Raw genomic sequence first — 23,283 nt, 5'->3', positions numbered from 1 at the left:
ATGACATCACTCTAGAGGACAAGGAAATCAACCATTCTACTAGTGACGAATTATGGACAAGGTTTCTGGGCTGAATGATAATATGTATGTTTATAACAGACCCAACACTAATGGGGCAGAAGGGTTAGAGCCTAATTCTAATGGTTATGGAAATATTAATCCAAATGGAAACCATAAAAATCATAGAAAAAATCGCCCGAAATGCATTATTTGCGGTCGATATGGTCATACATCAACAATTGTCGGACTCATCAACAATTTCAGTTTTGTAATGCCATCGGTCACTTGGTTACCAAGTGTCGTCATTGATTCGACCACAACTTTCAACCCTCTCCACCACTTGCTTCCATGTTGGCTTCCCCATCTATTATTTCCAATCAGTTAGGGTGCCTAAGCTCTAACGCAATTAATTATATCATGTCTAATTTGGGAAATCTACAGATCCACACTGTTTATCAGTATTGAACAAATTGTTGGGGTAACGATAACTCTCTTCTTATATCTCATATTGGTAACTCTAATGTTAAGGGTACCATCAAACCTTTACATATAAGGAATATCCTATATGCTCCTAAAATTGTAAAAAAAATGATGAGTGTTGCTCGATTAATTAATGATAATAATGTGTTTTTGAATTTCACTCATCATATTGTTCAATAAAGAATCGATCTACAAAGACGAAAGTAATTCGATGCAGCCTTACAAATGGATTATACCACATTTTCCAACCTGAACCAATTAAACAAGTTTTCAATGTTTTTAGGTCTACAACATCCACGTGGCATCATCGATTTGGGCATCCATATGCAACCACCACCTCTTATGTTATTTCTCACTTTCAATGATCAACATTAGGTAACAATCTTTTTGAATTTTGTGAAGTATGTCATATTGGTAAGCTCATACACTTCCATTTTCGACTTCTATGTCAAAAACTCTTGTTCTCCTTAACTCAATACATTCAGATGTTTGGGGATCAACTCAAGTTTTCTCAACTTGTGGTTACCAATATTTGGTTATCTTTGTTGATAAATTTAGTCGCTACACATGGTTATTTTTTCTTCATAAAAAGTCAGATGTATTGCCTATATTTGTCAAATTCAAAATACTAGTTGAAAAACAATTCAACTGAGGAATGAAGATGCTACAAACCGATTGAGGTGGTGAATATCAGAGTTTTGACTCACTAACTAACTGCATGACATCCAACATATTTTATCATGCCCGCATATAAGCGAACAAAATAGGGTTGTTGAGAGAAAACTCAGACACCTTATTGAATCTAGTCTCACCTTAAGAGCTCATGCCCTAATACCTCCTCAATATTGGGACGATGCACATCTCATTGTTCATATCTTATTAATCGACAACTTTCTCCCACTTTGGTCAATCTTTCCCATATGAGGTATTATTTAAGTGTGTACCGGACTATACCCTTTTGAAAACTTTTGGCTGTGCATTTATCCTCTAACTAGGCCTTACAAACAACACAAAATAGACTTCAGATCCATATGGTGCACATTTATCGGTTATAGCTCGGCTCATAAATGGTTACAGATGTCTGCACATACCAACCAATCAGATTAAATTTAATGAACAAATGTTTCCTTTTACAGATCTAAGCATATCCTCATCCTCTACGTCACAATCATCACTTTTTATCCTTACATCTTCCTTCACCTACAACTATACAGTCCCTTCAAAACATCTCCATCCCTAACTCCACTACACTTACTCACCACTCCTCGAGCCCAAGCTCACCCCTCCTCATTTTGAACCCATACTCACAACCCCGAGCCCAAACTCACCCCTCCTCATTCTGAACCCATACTCACAACCAAAACATCCACATCACCTATCCGTGTTCCTATTTACTCCGCTTGTTCCATGTATTCAATGGAAACTCAAACAAAACTATATCTCTCATAACTCTAGTATCAACCTTATCTCCACCTCAACAACTGAACATACATGTATCTCCTCTACCAAGAAAGATCCCGCATGGAGAGCAGCTATGAATTTGGAGTACAATTCTCTATTACAGAACAACACTTGGGTTCTTGGTTCACAAGTTCAAGCTTATAATATAGTTGGGTGCAAATGAGTCTTGAAACTCAAGCGCAAGGTTGATGACACGATTGAGTATCACAAAGTTTGTCTGGTTGCCAAAGATTTTCATCAATAGTCTAAAATTGACTATGTGGAAACATTTAGTCTTATGGTCGATCCTACTACTATTCGGACTGTTTTATCACTTGATTTTACACGTCAATAACCTATTCATCAACTTAATATAAGTAATACTGCAGGAAGTCTATATGACTCAACCATCTGGATTCATTCACCAACCTGACATGATGTATCATATATGTCGCATATAAAATGCTATCTATGGACTCAAACAAGTTCCACGTACCTAATACTCTACTCTTTCCATAGTCCTACTATCTCTCGGGTTTACTAAGTCTAAGTCTAACACTTCGCTCTTTCTATATCACAAGGGTGATGTCTTATCCTACCTCCTAGTATATGGAAAACTGACAGAATAAAAAGAAGAAACAAAAGAAAGAACACACTAAGAATTTGATAACGGAGTTCGACCGAATGTTGCCTATGTCTCCGAGCACTAAGACTATCAATTAATAAGAAAGAAGAGATACAAATAGTAGGTGCATCAAAATAAAATTAAGAGAGTTTCTTTTATAGACTATGATACTTATTTCACTCCCATCATCTTTCGATGTGAGATTCTAATTGTGTCAAAAACAACAAATCTACACCTTGACACAATATCAAATATAAATCATTATCATTAAAAAATAGTTCTTAAGTGCTTTCAATTGGCGTTTTTCAGCGCCGCCTCAAACACGCAAAATATTTACCAAATCTAAATAATGATTAAATTTGGTTTTACCAATGTCTTTAATCTCGAACTCCATACTCAATTGAGTCTTCAATTTATCAATTTCATATCGGCTTTTTGATGCTATCAACATATCATCAACGTACAAGAGTAGATATATATAAGACTCATCTTGCATTTCTGCAAATACACATAGGAACCAAATTTGCTTCTTGTGTACTTGTGGTCCATCATAAACTTATCAAGTTGTTTGTATCATTGTCTCGGCTATTTCTTCAACCCTTATACTGATTTGTTCAACTTGTAAACCCAATTTTCTTTATCAACAACTTTGAATCCATCTAGTTGAGACATGTAGATTTCCTCGTTCAAATGACCGTGTAGAAATGCTGTCTTCACATCCATTTGAGCCAGCTCCAATTTCATTTACGCTATCAAGGACAACAAAATTCTAATGGAAGAGTGTTTAATAACAGAATAAAATACCTCATTATAATCAACTCTTTTCTTCTGAGCGATCATCAATTTTTTTGGGAAATTATTTTTTCTTATCAAAGATCCATTTACAACCAATAACCTTCTTCCCTTTTGCTAGATGCATCAACTTTCATGTCTCATTCTTCCAAAGAGATTACATCCTATCTTTCATAGCACCTTTCTATTTTTCATTTCAGTATTTCGAATGACATTTGAAAAGGTGGATGTAACATCATCTACGACTAGAAGTGCATATGCCGTCATGTCAACAAACTAAACTGGTTTTTAAATAAATCATTTTGGTCTATTCATATCAATTGATTCACGTTGTTGTGAATATTCTTGAGTCGAAACCTCTTATTCATTTGACTCTTTGTCTGTCATCGGAGAGTCACTTGTAGTTGGTCTTATCTTTATCTTCTCAAATTCTATCTATTGTGGAATACAATCAATCTTGTATGGTGTTACCTTATTCAACATTGAATAATTGTCAAAAGTAACATCTCCACTGATAATGATTTTCTTTGCATCTAAACACTAGAGACAATTTCCTTTAACTCTAGTAGTAAATACCATAAAGAAAGTCTTCTTTGCTCGTGGATCTAATTTTGATTTAACTATATGATAATATGTTGTAGAACAAAAAAATATACAAAGAATCATAATCAGATGCATGTTTTCCAGAGCATACCTTTAATGGAGTCTTGCCACCAAGTACATATGATGGTAGTCGATTTACCAAATATTGAGCGTATGCCACAGCTTCTGCCCAAAATTTCCCGTTTAACCCAACATTAGACAACATACAACGAACTTTCTCCACAAATGTCATGTTCATACGATCTGATACTACATTCTGTTGTGGTATTTTTTTGACTATGAAGTGTCGAACTATTCCACACTCTTGTCATAACTTCTATAATGGATCATTCATGTATTCTCCACTGTTACTAGTTCGGAGAATTTTGATCTTTATTCCTGTCCTGTTTTTAACTTGTTTTCCATTTAAGAAAAGTCTCAAACACTTCATTTTTGTTCTTCATAGTAAACACACATAATTTTCTGGACATCTGAGTGCACATATTCCAAAATACCCTTAGTGTTATGGATAGTAGTGCCAACTTTTTCTCGCCTTTTTTTTCAGAACACAATGTTCACAAAAATCTAATTTACAAATTTTTATACCTTTTAGAAATCCTTGAGTTTGCATAGATTTTTAACGAGCATGTCCTAATCGCATTTGCCATAACTTTGTTGCCTATAATTCCTTACTATTGTTGGAAGTTGATACAGTTGCTGATGTCCCATTAACTGTATTACCTTGACAGTAATTCAGATTATTACTTTTCTTGATGACTTTCAATATCGCTAGTGATACTGAGATTACTTTAAGAATTTCATTTTTCATTTTCACATGTAGATCTTTTGACTCCAAGCACTAGTAAAAAAATTCTTTTAAGGAGAGCAAAACCCTCAGAGAAAATTCAAATGCCTTTGATGATAGTCTTCGCCGAGGGCGATAAATGCTCTCGAAGCGTCTCAGTGATACAGTTGTCGGTGAAAAGAAAAGAGTATTCGCGAGGGCATATTTAGCTCTCGGAGATAAGTTTAATTTACTAACGAGAGCCTTATAAAGGCTCTCAGAGAAAATTGTATATTTTTACCGAGTGTAGAAGCCTATTGCTCTTGGCTATTATGTTTTTTTTAAAAATTAAACTATTGTAAACTGAATATTACCTATTTAAACCATCAATTTTAGACAGAAATCATACACAAATTAAAAATACTGAATTTCATATACCAATATCCCAAAAATACAATTATCTAATAAACTAAAATCCCAATCATCCAATATATCGATCAAAATATTAAAAGATAAAAGCAAGTCTAAATAATATATCATATACCAGACTGATCTATAGTTGGAGGTGGATGATATCTCGCCATAAACGTCGCCAACTAGTTCTTGAATTCTTCTCTTTGTCTTTTCATTTGTCTTGTCTCTCAAGTACTAAAGACTCCAACTGTTCTATTTTCGACGTCTCCTCTTTTAATTTTGTATTCAAATGCTCGTACTTTTGATCCCTCCGTTGCGATTGACTTCCACCCCATAAATCTCCTCTAAACTGAATGGGCCTCACCCCGGATCTCATTCCAATAACCCTCTCGTTCCCTTGTCGTCCAAAAATGTTCATGGTCAGCTCATAATCGGACATATCAGGATTTCTCTCAAGCGTTTAACGCATCACATCCTACAAAATGAAACAAAAGTTAATTATAGTATCAATAAGTAAGTGAAATATGAAGTAAACTTACAATTTTTTCCTGTATATGGGGATCCACCACACGAGTAGAGTCATTACATGTTCCTTTTCTATTGTGTGTCTCGTAGAAAAGGTCAATGTGTGATGGCGCCTTACACGTAGTCATCTCTTGTGAAGATTAAATGTTAAAGTTAATTATCAAAATATAATTAACATATTATTGACTCTCGAATAAATACACTTAACATTTTTGTTGTCACTTGAGAGAATGACACACTCCTAGCATGATGTGTCATTCGAAGATTTTTCCTATTTTTTGAATTTCGTTCACTTCTTACCTATTTTTGAAAATATTACTTCATATTTGTTTACATTATAAACAAGGATATATAAACTTTAGAATTTAAAGATTAACCCAAAAATTATCTCGGAGAAAGTGACGATCCAAAATGTAATTCCAATCATCTTCTGTATATTCATTCGAGATGTGTGCTATAATAGCTGTTACATCTTTATTATGAGCTTTAACATGACTCATGTTGATATCACATCGGAGCCTATCCAATGTCACCTTAACATGTTCCATTATTTATTTCTGATAATACTCGATAGGTTCCAGCATTACCTCAAAACGATTATGCAAAGACACGAGATTGAGTTATTCATTAATTATTATTATGCATCAGAGAATTAAAGTTATAAAATAAGATATTAAAAATTTACCGTTATCGATTTACAAAGATGCTCTATTTCTGTGGAGGTCAAGTCTTACCAATGCAGCAGGCGATATGATATCACATTGACGTGTCGAACCACCATCCCAATATGTCTGGACCATGTCGTGTCATTGTCGTAACACACCCTCCCATTTGATGAGAATTATATTATTATTTTCTCACCCGGGGTCCACTTTGAGAGTGAAATGTTCTTATTTTTTCTCGACCCTTTCTCCTTGATGTGGATCCTACAAAAGTATTAGACAACATTAGTAATTAAATTTTATATATTCAAAGAATTATAACTTATACCTTCAGGTTGGGAGGATGATTTCGTCATCATCTCTGGTAACGTCGGATCTACATGGTCGGGTGTGTCATCTGACTCATTAGAGTCACCCGCCTCGAGAAGATCAGTTCTCCTTTAGAGATCCTCGAGCTGCCCAGACATGCCTCCTTTAAAAGTTGATTGCTTCTTCTTAGGTGCCATCTTCCCTATTCAAAAAAAGGATGTTACATCATTTTAACTAATCAAATTAAAATAAAATACAATGAAACCTTAGTTAGATGTTCGAATAACGTGAATTTATTGTCGTCACAATTTTCCAACCCGTCCTTGATGTCATGTATTGAACATAAAACACTTGTTTCGCTTGACTTGCTAAGATAAATGATTCATGATTCTAATTTTTTAAAATGCGATTTATATTAACACTTATAAAACCATATTTGTCTATTTTTATTCCCCGATCTCCCGAATGGACATCAAAGCATTTTCATTTAAGAAGAATCATTCGTCTTCCACTAAATTATTCGACTTTTATAATGTCCATCAACACTCCGTAGTAGGACAATGTTTCGGTATCATTATTACCCAATACAGTAACACCACTATTTTGAGTTGTTAAGCCTTCAGCGTGTCTCTTAATGTTGAATTTGTATTCATTAATTCGACACGACACGAATCTCTTCGCATAGCAAGTAGGACCACTTCCTAATATTCTTAGATCCTCATAAATATTTTCTCCAAGTTGAGAAACCTAATAAAAGATGAGTAAGATTAGCATCAATAATGTAATATAATAAAATTATACAACAATTGTAACTCACACTTGTCTTGAAATAAGCTACATAACGTCTATCATGTTCATCAATTGGTATGAAATGATTATCATATTCTCGCTTGAACTCACTGCATATAATTTGAATGAAAAGTTTGAGTTCATGCATGTAAATTGAAAGATAAATGTACAAGTAATAATTGAGTATTACTTGTAAATAGATTATGCCTTCGTATAGTTCTTTAATATGTATGAATGAAATATGTATGAATGAGCTCTCTCTCAATCACCAGGTTCATACGTGTAACTAATTCCCTTTGATAACTCTTCCAAACATATAAATACAGATATGGTTGAATTTTGCACTAAAGTACGCGGGATATCTTGATCTTCCAAATATCTCGCACATAAGATAATACTTTCATTCACTAGATAACTCTCACTAATCGAACTCTCGGGAATTTTTTTATTTCTAATATAATTCTTCAATGTACTTCTCAATAGGATACATCCATCGAGTCCAAGAAAAACCTTGAACGCTAGATGTACAGACAAATGAACCATTATGTCGAAAAAAGATGGCGGGAATATTTTTTCGAACTTGCATAGCGTTATAACGATATCAAGTTGAAGTTGGTCCAAGTCACGTTTATTCAACGACTTACAACATAATAATCGGAAAAACTTCGATAGATTCACAACTGCATTGTAGACATCTTCTGGAATTAAGCCATGTGTCGATAGAGGAAGAAGATATTCTAATATGATATGACAATCGTGACTTTTAAAACCCCGAATCTTCTTTTTATCGAAGTCAACACAACCCACAATGTTAGAACAAAATTCTTCCAACATCTTTAATTTTTTCAAAAATTCATAGAATTTTTTTTCTATTGACTATGAGAAAGTGCATATGGGGCAGCGGAACATTGGAGAACTCCATCAACCTCAACGGGATGTAATGAGTGTCTTATGCCCATCAATTGTAAATCTTTCTAAGTCTTCATTCCATCTTTCGTCTTCTTTTTCACATTCATCATTGTTCCGTCAATGCTATCGCAAATGGTTTTCTCAATATGCATGACATAGATTATGTCTCAACAATAAAGTTTTCCAATATGGTAGAGTAAAGAATATAGATTTGTTCCAATTATCTCCTCGCACATCATGACGGATTTTCGTTCTTTTTGTACTTAAAACATCTTTTAAATTCTGAGCTTGCATATAGGTTCCGTACCTGATAATAATGGAAGGGACATTCTATATTCTGTATTACCGTCAAATGTTTCACGTTCTTTCCGGAATCTGTGGTTAGGGGGAAAGAAACGCTTATGACACATATAACACTCTTTTTGCCAATTTGTCAATCTCATTAAAGTGGTACCATTATTTCATCACGGACAATCAAAATTTCCCTTCGTACTCCAACTAGATAGATTTGCATATGCAGGGAAATCATTAATAATCCATAACAATGCAACATGAATGTTAAAATACTCTGAAGTGGATGCATCAAACGTTCGAGCACGTGTATGCCATTAGGCCTACAATTCATCAATCAACAATTGTAGAAAAATATCAATCGCATCACCGGGACTCTTAGGGCCAGGAATCAACATGGATAACATAAAGTTATTTGAGTCTATGCATATCGTCGGTGGTACATTATAAGGTATTATAACAACCGGTCAAATGTTGTACGATTGTTTTCCATTAATTAATGGTTGAAACCCATCACTAGCTAAACAAAGTCTTACGTTTCGGGGCTTTGAAGAGAAATTAGTGTAATGTTCATCAAACGACTTCCATGTCATAGAATTTGCGGGATGCCTTAAGACTTTGTCGTCTAATCGATTATCTTTGTGCCATCTCATTAGTGGAGTCATTTTTAAATACATGTATAACCTTTGCAACCTTGGTGTCAATAGAAAATAAAGTAGCACCTTAGCTGAAATGTGTTTTTCATTATGTTTTTTTTCTAAACTACACCACTTGACTTATCAATCTTCCATCTCGAGGTACCACACACCTTGCAACGTTCCAAATAATTATTCTGCTTACGGTAAAGCATACAATTATTATTCCAGATGTCGATCTTTTCATATGTAAGACCGATATATGTAATAAATTTTTTACACTCATAATAAGAATTAGGTAAATGAGAATTTATTGGTAAAATCTCATCTTTGAGCAAATTTAACAATAAGTTGAATGATGTATTTGTCCATTGACCAACATTTTTAATATGAAGCAACTTAAATAATGTGGAAGTCTTTGAAGTTCGAGAACCTTCTTACAAAGGCTAATCATCCAACAATTTGTAGAATATTTTATCATCGTCAATCGGATCTTCAGAACTAGAGTGTTGAATGTTGGGATACAAATCATTGAAAATATCTTCCATATACTGGTCATCAACATCATTATCAACATCATCAACTATATTCTCTTCTTCTATAATATTCTCATTAACATCATCGTTGTTATTTGATTCGTCATCATCATCACTACCAACAACATCAACGTCGTCATCAACAATATCATTTGTGGACCTCCTTTCATCATGAAAACACCAAATATCGTAATCCATTCTTATATCGTATATAATAAGTTGTGTCTTCACAATATTAACATTCTCATAGTGTCAATTTGCACATTTAACGCAAGGACATGCAATCTTTTCCCTTCTAGTAGCGCATTAAGCAATGTTTATAAATTGATCAACGTCTTTCATATATTGTGGATGATCTCAACGTATGAGCATCCAACTTTTATCCGGAATTTCCATTTTTCCACTATAATATAGGTATATATCACATTTTAGAAACATATTTATCAAAGTTTCCAAATAAATCTAGGTATACATGACTTAGATTCAGAAATTGATAATAGTCTAATTTAATAGTAAGAAGACTTAATTCTGAATTAGAATAACCAATAATTAATTATGAGTCACTTTCATTATATGATGTTATAATAAGACAATTCAAAATGAACAAACTACTAATTAAATTATAATGATTTGTTAGAATATATTTATTTGATTATCAATCATGGAGCATATACAATATTATCTTAAAAATCATGGACAAATTCTTATTATTTTAAAAAATAAATCATGAGAAGTGATAGGGAAGGGAATTTAGAAGAGATAATTGAGAAGGGAATGATGTGTCAATATATCACTGGTTGGAAAAAGGATAAAGGGGAGGAGAGAGAGAAGAGAGATAAATTTTATTATCTTTTCGACCAAACAGATTGTGTCACGTCATTCCCTTTAAAATTCTTTCCTCAATCATGTATCAATCTCAAGATGTACCTAAAATGACACAGTTGGAATTTGGACAGTTGGATAGTTTCGGTCCTCTTGGATTCAAAGTCGTCAGAACTCAACGAACAAAACTTCGATGAAAGATTGTCGGCTTAGTCGGCGGAAGTGGATATAGAGAAAAGCAGTCATATCAAAAATTGCAACATAAAAATTGATCGAGAGTCATCTGTCTAAACTCTAATAGAGGCAAAAACAACTTTAACTTCAACTAATTTTAATGATTTAATAATCCATCCATTCCTTAACAAAATATGCAACATATATCGATTCTTCCAATTTTAAAATTGCATACTGAATTAATAAATTGGAATGAACAACAAATTAACAACATACAATTTGATTAGGCGGCGATCAATCTGATGACAGAAAATGATCAAATTGTTACCTCGACGGATGAGCGAGACAGAAAGATTAAGGGATGAGCTAAGGGTGAATGAGATTAGAAACGGAAGCTTACTGAGAATGGAGAAAGCTACGATTAGAAACGGAAGCTTACTGAGAACGGAGCTTACGAATCGACGATTAGAAACAGAAGCTTACTAATCTTACTAAGAATGGAGCTTACTGGTCTTCTTCATCCATGCGATCTTCGAGAGGAACAGAATGGAGCGTCGGGGGAGGAGCGGCCGAGATGGGGAGAAGAAGAAAGAGAAGTGACTGCGGTTATGACAAAATAGGATCTTCTCTCAAAGAGCTCAAAGAGCGTTAGCGGGAGCTCTCTACAATGATATTAAATGAATATCTCCGAGATTAATATCCTCTTTCCCTCGTTAAAAATATTTTGTCACCGAGAGTAATACTTTGCCCTCGGAAATAATATGTACTGGTTATGAGATCAACAATTTTCTCTCGGTATAAGTAATACCACCATGAGTATTATTTTACCATCGGAGATTGTTCACTGTAATGATACTTTTTCACTAGTGAAGGCCCTTAAAGAAATTAGATTATTTTTTATATTCGGTATGTACCGAACAATTTTGATAATTTTAGTGGATCCATCATCATTTCTCAGTTTGATTTAACATATCTTTTTTTATTTTACATGTATTAGCATCTCCCATATAAATAATTTCATCATCTAGTTCTTTAAAGTCAAAGAATCACTCTTGAACTGGTGTCATATGATAAGTGCAGACTGAGTTCAATATTCACGCGTCGAGATGTAATGTTGTGTGTGACATCGATAAATAGAATTCTGAATCTACATCGCCTTTGTTTTCTATAACATTTGCATCTTCAAATCTTTCTCTTTCTTCTTCAACTTTGGGCAGTTAATCTTCTAATGTCTTTTCTCACGACATAAAGTGCATTCATCTTTAGCAACTCTACTTTTGGATCTTTCTCCCCCCTTTTGATTTGCTTTGTTGACGGCCCCTAACCACTAATGCCTAATCTTCTATAACTATTTTGTTTTTCTTTTTTTTATTCTTTCTCAATTCGTGACTATATAGAGCAGAACTTACAACATCAAAAGATACATTTCTTTTCCCATGAAGTAAAGTTGTTTCTAAATGTTCAAATTCATCAGGAGTGGACGATAACAACATTAAGGCCATATCTTCATCCTCAATTTTCACATCAATATTTAAATGATCTGGTACTAATTGATTAAACTTAGTGATGTGTTCATTCATTGTGGTACTTGACTGGTAATCAAACCGGAACAACCATTTTTTTTATAAGGAGTTTATTCTGACCAGTATTTTTCAAAAATTTGTCCTCCAATGCATGTCATAGTTTCTGTGCAAAAGTTTCATTCTTTATGACATACTTATGCTCTCTAGACAGGCACGATCGAATTATTTTGCATGTCAATCGATTCATGACACCCCATTTTTTTCTTCTATATCATCTAGTTTTTTAACCTCAATAGCAACATCTAGACTATGTTGGAAAAGATAATCTAGAATCTCTCATTGCTACAAGCCGATATGCCCAGTTCCATCAAATATTTCCACCGCAAATTTTAAATTCGACATCGGGGTCCTCGTCTAGGATGATAAAAGAGTTAATTACCCTTTTGAAGACTCAGTCGCCATGCCAAGGATGAACCTTCGGCTCGGATACTATTTGTTGTGGAAAACTGGAAGAATAAAAAGAAGAAACAAAAGAAAGAACAAACTAACAAATTTGATAACGGAGTTCGGCCAAATGTTGTCTACGTCTCCGAGCACTAAGGCTATCAATTAATAAGGGAGAAAATATACAAATATTGGGTATATCAACTCAAAATGAAGAGAGTTTCTTTTATAGACTAAGAAACTTCTCACACTCAAATCATCTTCTAATGTGAGTTTCTAATTGTGAGGAGAGTTCCTTTTATATACAAAGAAATTTCTTTCACTCCCATCATCATCATCCGATATGAGATTCTAATTGTGTCAAAAAACAATAGTCCTATCATGCATGTCGCATATAAAAGGCTATATGTGGATTCAAACAAGTTACACGTACCTAATACTCTATTCTTTCCATAATCCTACTATCTCTCAAGTTTATTAAGTCTAAGTGTGACACTTCGCTCTTTCTATATCACAAGGGTGATGTCTCGGCCTAACACCTAGTATATGTGGATGACATTGTGTTTATGTTCCCTCTTAAAGACATGGGTGATATTCACTATTTTCTAGGGGTTGAAGTTACTTGAACCCTTCTCGGCCTATTATTGATCTAGGCTAATTATATTTCTACAATTTTACATAAAGTCAAGATGATTGATGCAAAGCCTCTACGCACACATGTTTCCACTAGGTCTTCCCTCTCTAAACACTAGGTGAATGATCCTTTTTCTACCGGAGTATCGTTGAAGCTCTACAAACTCTTACTCACCGTAAACTCGCAATTGTTGTCAATTGGGCATGGCAGTTCATGCATGTCCCTATTACCACTCATTGAATGACAATGAAGTAGATCATGCATTATCTCTCACACATTTCTTATCATGGATTAATCATTTGGACTTCCTCGCCACTCACACTTACTACTTATTTTGATATTGTTTGGGTTGGATGCCCCGATGATCGTCGTTCAACCACCAACTATTATATTTTCCTTGAGATAACCTAATCTCTTGGAATTCTAAAAAGCAACATGTTGTTGTTCGGTCAAGTACTGAATTTAAATATCGTGGACTTGTCATGTTAGTATTGACTTTGTTGGTTACCGTGTCTTCTAGGTGAACTACACATCACCATGATAAGTGATAATATTTTATGGTATGACAATATTTGTGTTGACTTTCTTTCAGCTAATCTTGTCTTTCATGCATGAACAAAACATATTGAGATTGACTTTTGCTTTCTTTGAGAGGGTGTGGCTCAAAAGACTCTCTTTATCCAATACATTTCCACTCATTATAATATTGTTAATATTCTTACTAAATGGTTGTCCTCTAATTAAACAACCTATTACAACAAAAAAAAGATAACAAATTGAGTATTTACTATCTTGGTTTCTCAACTTTATCATTGTAACTTATATCATTGATAGTGCATTGTTAGTTTATATTGGTGTATAAAGCCAATATTGTATTGTAAATAACTTTTTTAATATATTTTATTCTATTCACTTTTAAAATTCTATATTGACCAACTACTAGGGTGTACAAATGGGTAAACCCAACTCATATTATCTAACCCATATTTAACCCAAATTAAATTTAGTCAACCCATTATCCAACTCATATTAATGAATAATATGGGTTGGGTAACCCAAACTAAATTTTAGTTTGTAACACATTTATTACGTTTTACTCGTTTAATATTAACATGTTTTTGTCCCGGTTAACACATTTTGATTCGTTTAACAATTATTTGATTCATTTTATCTAATTTATTACGTTTTGACTTATTTAACGCGTTTTTAACTCGTTTAACTAATATTTGATTCGTTTGACCTATTTTGACTCGCTTAATACATATTTAGTTTTAACAAATATGTAATTCATTTTAATCAATTTCACACATTTTTAGCACGTTTAACATATTTTTGGCATATTTAACATGTTTTTGCATGCTTAACACGTTTTGGCATGTTTAACATGTTCTTGACATGTTTAACACGTTTTTGACATGTTTAACATGTTTAATATGTTTAACACGTTTAACATGTTTTTTACACGTTTAACATATTTTTGGCATGTTTAACACATTTTTGACATGTTTAACACATTTTGGCACATTTAATATTTTTTTTGACATGTTTAACACGTTTTGGCACGTTTAATGTATTTAACACGGTTTTAGCACGCTTAACATATTTTTGGCACGTTTAACACATTTTGGCACATATAACATGTTTTGACATTTTTAACATATTTTTGGTATGTTTAATACGTTTTGGCACATTTGACACATTTTGGCATGTTTAACACATTTTGGATTGCTTAACACACTTGTGACATATGTAATATTTTCGGTATGTTTAATTTGTATTTTTGCTCCGTCTAATATGTCTTTGACATTATTATATATTTTTTTATATGTTTAACATAATTTTAATTTGTTTGAAATTATTTTAATATTTTAATTACTAAATTAGCTGAAGAAATAATAGGTGAGATTAATATAGATTATTAAAATAATATTTAAATCATTCATACTAAATAAAGTCTTGAATATAGTAAACTCTGTTAATTTTCAGAAATAAATTATTTCATTAAAAAATTTTAGAGTAATAGTGATATATTAGATCTTTATGGCTAGACTATAACTAATAAGTATATTATTAAAGTGTTGTAAATTTTTTAGTTATTTTTTATTTGACTGTAATGGAGATTAACATAGTAAAAATCAAGAGAATATATTGGAGTTGTAAGATTGTTAGTTTATATTAGATTAATAAAAGAGAATTAAATTAAATTTATTTAGTTTGGGTAATTTAAGTAACCCTAATCCAACACAAATTAACTTACCCAAATTAATATTTTGGGTTTGGGTTTCGGTCAATCCAAGATATGCTCACCCCTACCAACTACTAGTAAATGCTCAGCCAAATCCTTTTAATTGAAAACATACTTGTTTATCATGAAAATCAAAATCATGTGTTATGACTCGAGTCTACAATCAAAACCAAATGCAATTTGAACGCGCTGTTGTGGAACGAACAACTACATGTAGTAAAACCAAAACAGCAGCAACCAAACAATTAAAAACGTGATTCTTAAACCTTACCCAAGAGAGGCATTTTGTGGTCACTCACAGTTTGCACCCTGACTCCAAGTTGTTTAAGAATAGTAGCGTTAAGTTTCTCGACCATTTCCCTTAGGATTAACTAGTTCTATTTCTCCGCAGAGAAGGGATATAACTGAGATAGAAGGGAAGGGATATGACTTAGCGGTAGAGTGTCAATGAAAGTCATTTTTTCTTTCGATATGTGGGGTTAAATTCTCGATCCTAAACTTCGTAAACTTAGTTAAGCTAAAGCTCCTAACTTTTATTCAATTATAAAAAATCATTTTTTATGGAGATTTATAACATTATCCAAGTAAAAAAAATTATGAATTAAAGAAGAAATAGCAAAGATGAAATAGCATGATACCCACATCTATGGTCCCCGTTTAAGCTCAAAACGTTTTCAGATGAAATTAAACTTTTGACATTTTAGTCTCTTAAGCTGACTCTTATACATCGTAAATACATATTCTAATAGAAAATTCAACTTGTAATAGAATTTCAAATATAACAAAATAAACACTAACTCAAATCTAAATAATGGAAAAATCAAAACAAAATTTCCTCCAATACTAAATAAAAAATATATATATATATTTAAAATTATATATATTTTCAACTTCTCTCTCAAATTTTTATTTAATAATTTAAAAATATATATACATATATATTATTGATACTCTCTTTCTTTCAAGTACATTTCTGATCAACCAAGAAACTGAAATCACAATTTAAGATTTTCACAAACGTGAATGAAACAACTTAGTCCAATGATGACTTTGAAATAAGTTGGCATCACATGAGTTTCTTCTTGAACAAGTTTTGTCATTTTGTTTTATATGATTAAGATCATTATATTCATGATTGTTATTGCTGAATTAATATTATTATATTGCTAGATAGGAAATTTAGAATAAGCTTTAGAAGGGGAAATGATTGATTTGGTTGATTTGGTTTTAGAAGAAAAAAAAGTAATATATATATATATATATATTAACTTTATCGTAATGAAGATTACATCATCATCTATAAATACAGAACAAAAGTCTATAAAATCAATAAAATTATTCATTAAAAAAATAGAATAATCAAAGAGGCTATTTAACTTCTTTTTTTATTGTGAATTCCCTCTATTATTCCCTTGTTTGGAGGCCATTTCACTTTATATGATCTTGACATTATCATCCACCATTCTGGAAGTGTGGCTACTGATAATTCATACCATCATCACTTTCTTCATCCTCCTATCTCACATTCAGTTGATTCATCATATTATCATTAGTTATGCTGTTTCAGCCTCTCCTTCCTCTGCAAGATATAGCTCAAAAAAAGATTCTGGTCTAAAGAACAGCATTCATCTAATTTTATGAAGAAACTCAATAAAAGAAGAGTTTGTTAAAAGATGACTAAAGGCAATTTTGAAAAAAATATGAACATAGGTCATCAGATAGGAGCGAAAGACTATTGAGATTAAATTAATCATAAAGATTATTTCATCTGAACTATGCATTTACAATCATCACTTGACCCATCCCTGAACAAAAAAACTAACTTCAAACATATATTGAATCCATTGGACTGATTAGTATACCAACAAAGGTAAATTCAGACATACTTGTCAATAATAAGAATTAATCATTGGGCACACTATAGATAACTCAGAGAAAACAATAAAATAGTGAACAACATGGAACAAGAGAAGATTGGGCTCAGTAAAAAGGATAATTCTCATCAAGGCAAATTTGCCATTAAGACGAACGAGACCAATTATGTGTAATCATCACAGCCCAACTGTTAAAAGGAGCGCATAATCTTAATCATGAGTAACTAAAACAACTTTAAAAGAACTAATGGGTCATCAGATAGGAGCAAAAGACTAATGAGATTAATTTAATCATAGATTATTTCATTTGAACTGTGCATCTGATCATCACTTGACCCATCACTGAACTATACTGTTAATAAAAATAGTCCAATGGAAACAATTTATAAGACACAAAGAAAATGCAAAACATCAATCATTGATTCAAAAAGAATGGGCAAAAACAATTTGATAATTAGCCTCAGAGAATCTTAATTTATCAACATAGGAGAATTCAGACATATGCTTGTCAATTAATGAATTTAATCATTGGTCATACAATTAGATAATCCAGTTACATTGGAGCAAATCTATATTGCTTAATCATGAGATTACTCAAGAAAGAATCTAGTTAAACACACAAATAAAATCTATAAAATCATATTTTCTGAGATAAATTCAAGATCTTCAAATAGAACTATGTGCAAAATACACATAGTACTATGTTCAATCATAGATAATCATGAATTTCATACTACTATGTTCAATCATCATAGGATTCAAAATACACAGATTTAATAGTTTCAAAATAAAAGATAAGCTCGTTGAGAAGCTTAATCTATCAACTTTTGTGAATACAGACATGTAGAAAACAATGAGAAATTAAGATGTAAAACAATGGAAATGGGACTCAGTTTATGGGTGGTGATATATCAAAATTGTCGTCAAGGCGTAGCCATTAAAGACAGTTCTTCATCAAAACAAAGATGGAAGATGCCCTAATTTCAGAATCATTTAAGCAAATGTAGACATATTTAAGAAAAAAAATGCTAGAGCCAAATAACAATTATCCATTGAATAGGCATAATGAAAAAAGTAAATTAGATAATTGACCTCATAGAGAAGATTAGTTTATCAACAAGTGTAAATTCAGACATATGCTTGTCAATTAAAAGAATTAATCATTGGTCAAAGTATCTCCAGCAATTAGAAAACAATAAAACAAGAAACAAAACAAAATATGGAGAAAATGTGAACAAATTCTAGCAGAAAACATTGTCAAGGGACAAACAATTTTAAAAGAAAAATGGTCATCAGATATGAGCAAAAGACTGATGGGTGTGAATATGATTAGAATTCGTCTTATTCACTTTTATTTATCGATTCCAAAACACTACAACCTCACACCAAGCAAACAACCTTTTCGAACGTAACCTCTCTCACCAAAAGAGTATATCATTTTTTTTATTAGGTCAGTCCAGAAAATAGGTTACAAATTATTGGGCTTCAATGTTGAGTCAACAATGTAGCCCAATAACTTGTAACACACTTCCTGGACTAACCCAATAAGAAAAATGATACTACTCTTTTGATAAGAGAGGTTAAGTTAAGCTTGTGATGTTGGATGCTAACGAAAAGGTTGCCTCCTCTTAGTGAGAGGTTGTAGTGCTTCAGAATCGATAAACAAAAGTGACTTAGCCAAATTCCAATCACATTCACGCACAACAAAGACTATTGTAGATTAAATTAATCATAAAGATTTTTCATCTGAATTATGCATTTACAATCATCATTTGACCCAATTCTGAAACACTAAAACAAAAAGGAAATTTAAAATATAGAAATGTAATCCAGTTACATTGGAGCAACTCTCTATTGCTGAATCTAGAGATTACTCAAGCAGAAAGGAATCTTGCTATACGCACAAATAAAATCTTAAAAATCATTTTCCTGAGAATAAACTCAAGAAGATCTTCAAGAAGATCTATGTGCAAAATCATCATACAATTCCCAAGTAACCATCTAAATGAAAAAACAATAATAACAGTAGAAGGGGGAAAATTGAATGAAACAATGAATATGGGTCATCAGATAGGAGCGAAAGACTATTTGAAATTAACTAATCATTATGATATATTCATCTGAACTATGCATTTACAATCATCACTTGACCCATGATCATCATATGACTGAAACAAATTCAACAAATTGGAATGGTATCCAGTTACATTAGAGCAAATAAAATCTTAAGATTAAACTCAAGAAGAGCTATGTGCAAACTCGATGGAAGGAAGGAAGTATTATAGTAATCATTAAGTTCATATTGAAAATACTATGTGCATTCATCATAGGCTTCAAAAATAGAGATTTAACCGTTTCAAAATAAAGAAAGACTATTTGAGAAAGAAAAATAGCAAATTTAAAACAGAAGAATGGGTCATCAGATAGGAGCGAAAGACTATTTGAGATTAAATTAATCATAAAGATTTTTTCATCTGAACTATGCATTTACAATCATCATTTGACCCACCATTATCACTTTGAAACAGCAAAACAAAACAAATTTAAAATATAGAAATGTAATCCAGTTACATTGCAGCAACTCTCTATTGCTAATAGAGATTAAATTTGGCATCATAGACAAAATTAATCTATCAAGAAGTATAAATTCAGACATATGCTTGTCAATTTAATGAAATTAAGCATTGGACATTGTATCTCGAACAATGAGAAAATAATAAAACCAGAAGATGTGAAAAATAATAGGACTCAGTTAATAGAAGGAATTTCGTCAAGGCAAATTTGCCATTACGACGAACGAGACCTATATTGAGTAATCATCACAGTCCCACGTTCACAAAGATAGTAAAATCCATAAATAGATTCTAAACAAAAAACATCACAATAGACTAACATTATAAAGACAAAGAACACATCTTAAACATCAAACAGTAGGCGAAATCAGAAAAGCACCTCCCTCTGCACTTGAATGGTGTGATCAGTTTTAGCATGTTTTCATGATTATGGTTTTCCAATTCTTTTCGCTAGGAATTGAACTTCAAAAGCAGAAAACAATGTTAAAAGAGACAAAGAAGCGACTTTAAAAAGAATAATGGGTCATCAGATAGGAGCGAAAGACTATTTGAGATTAAATTAATCATAAAGATTTTTTCATCTGAACTATGCATTTACAATCATCACTTGACCCATCATCATAAGTCTCTCTGAAACAGTAAACCAAATTAAAATATCCTTTTCCTGAGAATAAACTCAGAAGATCTTCAAGAAGAACTCTGCGAAGTCAATTCTCAAGTAACCATCCAAATGATAAATCAATAACAGACGAATATAGAAAGCATAAAACAAACAAGAGACTCAGAAGGAAGGCAGTATCGTAGTAATCATGAAGTTCATACTGAAAATACTATTTCATTCATCATAGGCTTCAAAACACAGATCTATCAACAAATGTGAATCCAGGCATATGCTTGTCAATTAAATACATGTAATCATCGTAGAAAACAAAGAAAAATCAAGATGAAAAACAAAGATTAATCATTGATAGAAAATCTGAAATGGGACTCAGTTTATGGGTGGTGATATATCAGAATTGTCGTCAAGGCGAAGCCATTACGACGAACGAGACCAATTATGTAATCATCATAGTCCCAACTTCATAAAAAAATTTACAACCTTTCAAAGGATTAAATGGAACAGCTTTAAGTTAAAACAAAGGGGAGAGATACCCTAATTAAAGATCAAAATTTATTGAATCAAGCAGAAAGATAGAAGAAAGTATAAAATTGGTCTCATAGAGAAGATTAATGTATCAACAAATGTAAATTCAGACATATGCTTGTCAATTAAATGAATTTAATCATTGACCAAAAGAGAAATCAGTTAAAGTAACGAAAACATAACAATGGAAATCAACAAGAAATGAGAGAATATGTGAGAAAAGACTCAGTAAATAGTAGGTTTTCGTCAAGGAAAATTAACCATTACGACGAACGAGACCTATTGTGAGTAATCATCACAGTCCAATCTTCACAAGCATAAATAATACTTACAAATTAGACAAAGAAAGAACTCATCTTAAATGTAGGCGAGAACAGAGAATTTCATTTTGTTGATTTTGCTGTCAGGTGTAGCGTGATTATATAGGGAGCTCAAGATTAGGGTTTTCCCCTTCTTTTCACTAGGGCTAGCCGTAATTTAGCATTACTGGATGAGATCTTTCACATTTTCAGTTTCCATACCCGGTTCCAAATGTTACCGACCCGTGTTCTATTAACCCGTGTTCTATTAGTCCAAAAATAAAAATAAAAATAAAAATAATTAAATGCTCCTAAATAAATCTTCAAATAATGTGTTAAACATATTTTTTTAGAATTATTTCATGTTCTTGCACCTCATGTATTTTTTAACTATGGATGTCTAAACTTATTTTGTAGACGTATGACTATAATAATAGATCTAAGTTAGGGTATATGTAGAAGACTTAGACTTATTTGCTTATGTTGGAATATTTTAGATTAAAAATGTGTGAAAGTCGTGTTTTAATAAATTACCAAGAGTTTCATAGTAGAGACCGCTTATTTGAGTTAGCATTGTGGGGTATAGCGACGAGGTCAATCCCCACACCTAACCAAACACCGAACCTATAAAGAATTTTAAAACATTCTTTCTTAATTTTTTACGTAGGAAAATTAGATGACGACTCTCAAAAGAACCACGTGCATATTTGATTTGATAGTTTCTATTTTTGATTCCTCGTCTCACACTTAGGCGAGACGATTCCAAAACGATTTGTAGTCTCATACGAGACTCGAGGGGAATATAAGCCACGAGAATTAGCAAAAAACGATTAAAATAAACTTTTTTCGAAACTAAAGAAATAAACTCGGTAACAAACTCTATAATTTTGATCATTAAAACGAAAAAACAAGCGTATAATTGTTTTTCTCGGTGAATATTGTGAGTATCATACATGTTTAAGTACATAGAATAGAATAGGTTTGTAAGCGGTTCGGTTCGGTCGATTTATAGACCGAAATGTACAATCAAACCGTTGACATCGGTTTGCCTAAATCACAAACTGTCGGTTTCGGTATACTAGTCGGTTCAATTTTATCAGTTTCACAATCGGTTCGATTGATTTTGTTCGGTTTTGTCGGTTTTAAATATAATTTTTAGAAAATAGCTAAATTCAAAAAAATTAATTTTATAAATCTATTTTAAATTCATAAAAATTAACCTAATTTATTAGTTTAAAGAGATAATCAGTAAAAAATATCAATAAACATTAAAATTATAAAACAAAAATCCCAAATGAGGCCTGTCCTAAATTATGTTTTGGGGTTTATTTTGGCTAGAGTGACAAAAAAAAAACCTGTATGAAATATAGATAAATTTATTTGTGTAGAATGGATTTTGGAATATTTAAGTCCTCACTGTTTTTAATAATTTAAAATTTAGAAAAAATGGTAAGGGTAAAATGGTATTTTAATTAAAGAAATGAAGTGATTGAAAAATTGAAGTGATGGAGAAGAGAAGAGAGAAAAAACCAAATTAATCTAAAAAAAAACTAAATAGGACAAGCCCGACATCTTCAAGTACAAGCCCGTTGAACTTCTTCTTCAAGCTCAAGCCCGTAGAACTTCTCCTTCAAGCGTATATTGAAATCAAAATTCTCACATTTTAGAAATTAGATCTGGAGACTTTTTCATATTTAGCGGGTAAAATAAATTCTCAAGAATGGAATGGAGCAACATTTAATGCCCAATAGATGAAGGACGCCAAAGACATAGATTCA

The 23,283-nt window shown here is 32.2% G+C and overlaps 5 non-coding genes and 4 pseudogenes across 5 annotated transcripts; all 9 read right to left on the bottom strand.

The window, feature by feature from the left end:
- Positions 1–17,321: 17,321 nt before the first annotated feature.
- Positions 17,322–17,418, bottom strand: LOC124916856. Its single transcript, XR_007096944.1, has one exon. It is a non-coding gene; the product is annotated as a small nucleolar RNA snR60/Z15/Z230/Z193/J17 (small nucleolar RNA).
- Positions 17,419–17,591: 173 nt separating this feature from the next.
- LOC124916875 lies at positions 17,592–17,675 on the bottom strand (annotated as a pseudogene).
- A 61-nt stretch (positions 17,676–17,736) lies between these two features.
- On the bottom strand, positions 17,737–17,829 carry LOC124916860 (annotated as a pseudogene).
- Positions 17,830–19,547: 1,718 nt separating this feature from the next.
- LOC124916858 lies at positions 19,548–19,644 on the bottom strand. The gene has a single exon (XR_007096946.1). It is a non-coding gene; the product is annotated as a small nucleolar RNA snR60/Z15/Z230/Z193/J17 (small nucleolar RNA).
- Positions 19,645–19,900: 256 nt separating this feature from the next.
- LOC124916852 lies at positions 19,901–19,998 on the bottom strand. Its single transcript, XR_007096940.1, has one exon. It is a non-coding gene; the product is annotated as a small nucleolar RNA snR60/Z15/Z230/Z193/J17 (small nucleolar RNA).
- Positions 19,999–20,233: 235 nt separating this feature from the next.
- On the bottom strand, positions 20,234–20,317 carry LOC124916872 (annotated as a pseudogene).
- A 263-nt stretch (positions 20,318–20,580) lies between these two features.
- Positions 20,581–20,678, bottom strand: LOC124916855. The gene has a single exon (XR_007096943.1). It is a non-coding gene; the product is annotated as a small nucleolar RNA snR60/Z15/Z230/Z193/J17 (small nucleolar RNA).
- A 368-nt stretch (positions 20,679–21,046) lies between these two features.
- LOC124916869 lies at positions 21,047–21,137 on the bottom strand. The gene has a single exon (XR_007096955.1). It is a non-coding gene; the product is annotated as a small nucleolar RNA Z43 (small nucleolar RNA).
- Positions 21,138–21,427: 290 nt separating this feature from the next.
- LOC124916880 lies at positions 21,428–21,510 on the bottom strand (annotated as a pseudogene).
- Positions 21,511–23,283: the final 1,773 nt, after the last annotated feature.

Source organism: Impatiens glandulifera, chromosome 9 (genome assembly GCF_907164915.1).
Source record: "Impatiens glandulifera chromosome 9, dImpGla2.1, whole genome shotgun sequence".
In the NCBI taxonomy this organism is placed as follows: Eukaryota; Viridiplantae; Streptophyta; class Magnoliopsida; order Ericales; family Balsaminaceae; genus Impatiens; species Impatiens glandulifera.
Note: the sequence above shows the minus strand (reverse complement) of the source record. Positions and strands in the feature narration are given on the sequence as shown.